Source organism: Belonocnema kinseyi, chromosome 3, assembly GCF_010883055.1.
Source record: "Belonocnema kinseyi isolate 2016_QV_RU_SX_M_011 chromosome 3, B_treatae_v1, whole genome shotgun sequence".
Classification (NCBI taxonomy): Eukaryota; Metazoa; Arthropoda; class Insecta; order Hymenoptera; family Cynipidae; genus Belonocnema; species Belonocnema kinseyi.
This window is the reverse complement of record NC_046659.1, coordinates 12,754,932-12,760,644: the sequence shown is the minus strand read 5'-3', so window position 1 is coordinate 12,760,644 and position 5,713 is coordinate 12,754,932. Positions and strand designations below refer to the sequence as shown.

The window sequence follows — 5,713 nt, the reverse complement described above, 5'->3', positions numbered from 1 at the left end:
CAAAAAATTATCCAGGCTTTCTTGCATTTCCTTAAGTATTGCACCCCTGTATTCATCTCTGATTGTCGTAAATAATGTCCATAGTTCCTCCGTTTTGCCAGTACTGGTACTTCTGAACCTCTCTCCGGTTCCCTTGCAAAGCTCTTCAAATTTCCCATTCCCCAAGTGTGTCTCCCCGACCTTTCGGACTCGTGTATGTTAACAATTAATTTCATAAGTAGATTTAATGGCTTTCGTGAAAATCTCGGTTTCTTGTCAAATAGGTGCGGGAGGAATTTATCAAACTCTGCTTTCGTTACTTTGGCTTTTAGAAGTAAAGCTTCTTTGTCCATTATCTCGTGGTTCCTTAACATTATTTAGAGAGGATCTCTGCCATTTGCAACGATGTTAGCTGTGCTTAGAACCACTCAACCAGGAAAAAACTGGAGATTTAATAGTCCGCGTCTGCCTTGAAAACGTGAGATGTATAATCGCAGAACAGACCTTATTCCTCGTCCATAGAAAGCCCACAAACAAATACAGTAGAACCAAGACATGGGAATACCAATAATTCTTGCTTTTTTGGATGAATTTTGTCACACTTGTCGAATCTAAAGTCCATACCAACCTCTTATATGTATATCTTGACGATATTTAAAGCACTCTGAAGTTTGCTTTTAATAGAAGCATAGATCTTCAGGTCTTTCAGATAAAATACATGCGTAACCTTCTGTTTGCAATTATTAGTGTCGCTACAGATATATTCAGTATAATTTCCTAGTTCGGGAGCTAAAGGCAGAAGTATGATGCAGAAAAGCAGAAGGCTAATTATATCGCTCTAAAAGACGATCCTCTGGCAGGCGATGTTGTTTGTTGTTCCACGATTATTTTTAGATGAGATAGTACATCTAGTTTTCCAAAGAGGTATCTATCTCTGTATGCATCTCACTTTGTGTGAATGAACCTTCAAGCATTCCAACAGACAGATGATAAGTCTATGAGAGGTTCAATCGAAAACTTTTTGGTTGGATTGGAAAAGTTGCCTTATTCGGCCGGAGTATAGGGCGCCCTAACTCCATCCAATGTAACATGGTCGTTTTCAACTTAAAATATGCAGTGAATCTGCGGACTAGATTTTCGTGTGTAGAAGTAAACTTCTTTCACCAGAAGTTCTTGATGCCATTTGGTCCTGCAGCGGAAAAGTTCTTCGTAACCCTAAGTGCTTCTTTTACCTCTTCGGCACTGATTGATGGGCATTACTCCTTAGAAGTTATAAGGCTGTCGCATAACACCTTTAAGAAAATGGTATTATCAGTATCTTTTTTCAGCTTCAGTATTTTCGGGATCCTGTATACCTCCATGACAAAGTGTGACCTTTGTTGGCCTTGAGTGCATTTTTAAGGGAAACAGGGTCAACGCGGAATAGGCGCAATGGGTCAGCAAGAAACTGCTGATTCTCTCTGACCCATCTCTCCCTCTTATGTATTCTCCTCCTTGCCTCAGGTAACTCCCGTATTTTGTCAACAATATGTTTCTTGATTGTTAATAGTTATGACTTGTACAATGTGTGACTTCTTGGGCGACCTTTCGAACCTTTTCCATGAACGTTCTACGATATGTTATTTTGCCCATCACACACTAAACACGTGACACATTTTGTCTTGCCCATTTAATCTTTTTGTTTAGATGATGCAAGCGGACTCCTCCGAGATATCCTTATAAAGGGCGGCATTCATTTCAACCAGATCTTGTAGCTTAGGAAGAACCTGCAGGTCAATGTTCCTGTTTGTCCTGATATCGCTATCATCTCTCAGAAGGTGCCTGCTTTCCGCGGTCAATTGATTCCCAGCATCCCGACCACTGAGGATAATTTCGAAAGGGCCTGGCAAACCGAAGTCAAGAGATATGACAATACTCGACTAATAGTTACACCTGTTGGACTAAGCTATTTTCACTTAAGCCGATGAGTAGGGAATGCTCAACTGAACTCTACACATTATTAAATAGTACCTGTCAGGTCATCGGCGCTTTGACATCTATGAATCGCCCTAAGGATCAACGGGATGAGCTTCTTGTCTTCATGATAGCTCACCGGTTAGATGCAACCATTTGCAAGGGCTGGGAGGACCAACTGGGAACTTTAAAGAACCAGTCTACCTTTGATTCGCTTAACTAATTTCTGACACGCAAGGTCAGAACGTTGGAAGCTGTGGAGAACTTGACTTAAACTTCGATTGGTTCATCTTCTACTAATAACAGTACTTGCTTCCAAAACGGTAAGAGGGGTGGTGAAACGATTTACACTCAAAATGCTGCAATCAGAGAATTGCCGTGCTCCTTATGCAGAGGTAAGCATACCATTTGTTGTTCACATTTCCGAAGCAAAGATGTAGAGCAGAGGAAAGAACTTGTGACCTCCAATGGAATGCACTATATGATGTTACATTCACCTCGCTCAGACAATAAAACCATTCTAAATCCCCTCAGTAAACCTTTCTCCAATTCTTTGCCAAACTCCACAGATTCTGCCGATATTCACCACACTCAACTATCAATGTGACTAGAGGGACCTGTCCTGCTGGATACGGCTCTTGTCGATCCTACAGATTCAGACAGAAGTCGCAATCGAACTCAAATACTGATGGACAAGGGAGATCAGCCACCTATCATATCTGAGTCACTTGTCCAGAGATTGAGACTGATCAGACAAAATTCTATCATCTCGGTACTCAGTGTGGGCAACTTTTTTCCTCCACTCATCAACGTAGTCACGATGGGGGCTACATCATACGTCTACCTCTAAAGGATCGCTCTCTTTATCACAGAGATTCAGGAGCGGTAGCTTACCTGGCTCTCGTCGAGATGGAAAGACGTTTCAGGCGGGACGTCAAATTATACAAGAAATATTCTGGCGTTATCAAGGACTAAGTAGAGTTTCAAAAGATGGAACTCGTCAGAAAGGTAGAAGATCGATAACTCAATTAGGGTTCATTTTTACCACATCATTGTGCGATAAAAAAAACAACAGCTCAAACACTAAATTGCGGGACATTTTCAACGCTTCTCAACACACAGATCAAGGGTTGTACTAGAATGATCTCTTTCATTCTAGGCGAAAATTGCCCACGGAACTAGCATAAGCTACCGAAGTAGGCGCGGCACTATATTCCTGGAGCGAACAATCCTGCTGATTGTGCATCACAAGGCCTCACACCAAATCGATTGGAACATCATCTGCTTTGATGGCGAGGACCTGTTTGGTTTAGTCGCTCAGAAATCACCTCAACAACTTCTAACTCAATATTCGTCGCTTACGAATATGATAAGAATTACTGCTCTCTGTTTTCAGTTCACGGATCGGCTTCGTAAGAAGCAGTTCGAATATCCGCCTTTTCAACCCACGACTTATCTTAGAACGACACTACAAAGATTGATCGGCCACATTTAGCAAAAAGACTTTTATGAGGACATCGTCAATGTACGAAGAGGACTGCCAGTTTCAAAATCGAGTCCATTATTGAAGCTACTATCTTTTTTGGACTCTGATGGACTACTCAGATTGGGAGGCTGCCTGACTCATGTCGTACTGGATTACGAGGAGTGCTGTCCTTACATCTTGCCTAACGACTCACCGTTAACGACTCAATTGTCAGGAATGGACATCAGTTCATGTTGCACGGCGGTCCATAAGTAACATGGTAAAACTTAAGGAGGACATATTGGATTATCTGTGGTCGTACTTTTTTGGAATCATGTTATGAGTTGTTCACTATCTTTAAGAGTTAAACCATCAATTCGACCATTTGCAGCGGTCGAATTGGACTACGCTGGCCCTATTTGGATACGCACGACCAAAGGGCGAGGTCTCAAAGCATATAAGGGATATATTGTCATTTTTGTTTGCTGCGCCACACAAGTCGTACATTTGGAGGTTGTATCGGATTATTCTGCTAAAGTTTTCATCTACTCCTATAAGAGAGTTTTGACTCAACGGATTGTCAGTCATACTCTTTACAGCGACACTAAAAAAAAATTAGTGGAAGCTGACTGAAAGTTACGCGAACTATTTTTCCAAGCTTCAGATGAGACGGACAAAATTCCCGTTATATCGCCAACAAACACACAACCTAGAAATTTAACCTCCCGCTTTTCTGCAATTTGTCGGATTGTGGGAAGCAGTGGTACAATTTGTTAAACTCCATCGACACCGCGCCATCGTAAATACTAATCTTATCTTCAAGGAAATGTCCACTTTTCTGGGACAAGTGGAGGCTTATTTTAGTTCCAGGCCAATTCAATCTTTGAAGGATGATCCCAACGCACACCGAGCTCCTGAACCGAATGAGTTTGACTAAAATGAATGCAAAATCGGCAAGTGGGGGTTCATTTATATCGGTCAACAAGGTTCAAAATCCATTTAATAGTAAATCCTAGCTGCTCGGGTTCTTTAAATATACGACTTTAACCGATTGCGCGCACTAAGATGAAGGGTTTTGCCAATATGCGGAGAAATATTACTTTTATAAAACAATTTTCATAACAAAAGTTATTTATTCTTGCAAAAAAGTCTTGTATGATTCTACTAATTTTTGTTCAATCAAATAATTTCGCTAAAAATAACACTATTGCATTATTCTTGCTAGAATACTTCCTTCCATTTACGCTTATGATATTTAAAACACCAGACAGCATTCAAATAAATTTTCGAGCGTGTTACGTTTTTTTAGAACCCATTAGTGTTATTTCTAAACATTGACATAACCCTAAAAGTATCCTTTTATGTCAGAAGACGTATACAAAAAGTAAAGTGTTATTAGATTAAACAGATATTCTTTGCTGTTTTTAATGAGTTTCACGTAAGAAATAGTAGTAGTTTGTAGTATTGTAAAATGATTTGATGAAACAAATCAATCCTTTCTTCGACCGTTGATATTTATTGATTTCAAATCGTAGATTTCAAATTATTTAGGTCTTCCGGTCCAATCGTAAATTGAAAAAATAAATATGAGTCAAAAAAACATGTTCTTCAAAACTCAGATATTTATTTAATAGAAAAAAACTCCTTTTAAAACTTCCTGACGTTTCAGTACACATGCGTACCTTTTTCAAAGGTTCTTAAACCTAAATAATTATATTAAAAATTAGTAATTTTAGTACGAACAAATATGATGGATAATTACGTAGATTTGAATACATTGTTACCTGAGTTGATGATAGTTTAAATAGTCAAACAGATCAATTTTCAGTAAAAAAAAAAAAGGAACATTTCAGTCAATAGTTTTTAGAAAATTAATTAAAATTTTGTCATTTTTTGAAGTCTCAAAAAATTTTTCGAGACTTCAATCGATTACAACTACATTTTTTAAAATTGCACGAGAAAACAAAATTGGCGTAGGTTAGGACGGACGAACAGAAATTGACAGTTTTAGAAATACATGAAGAATACGTAATGAACGATGATGTAATAGGCAAGTTTCCATTGAAAACCACTAATGTGGAAGCGCGTAATTGAGTTTAAATTTGAAATAAGAAATTAAAAAAATTTTTTTTTAATTTTTTAAAAATGTGTATATGTACACATCCACACATATGCATATATATACACACATATAGCATGCATACATATACACATTATACATATAGAGATGATTAATATTAAAAACATTATTTTATAATACTCTGATAAATTTTATTGATATTTAGAATTTCAGTCTGTAAATTAACAGAAATTTTA

At 38.1% G+C, this 5,713-nt stretch overlaps 1 protein-coding gene across 5 annotated transcripts in view; it reads left to right on the top strand.

Annotated features, from left to right (window-relative positions):
- The window catches only part of LOC117170366 (glycerol kinase-like), a 331,719-nt gene that overhangs the window by 231,589 nt on the left and 94,417 nt on the right, over positions 1 to 5,713 (top strand). The gene's annotated exons all lie outside the window — the stretch shown is intronic.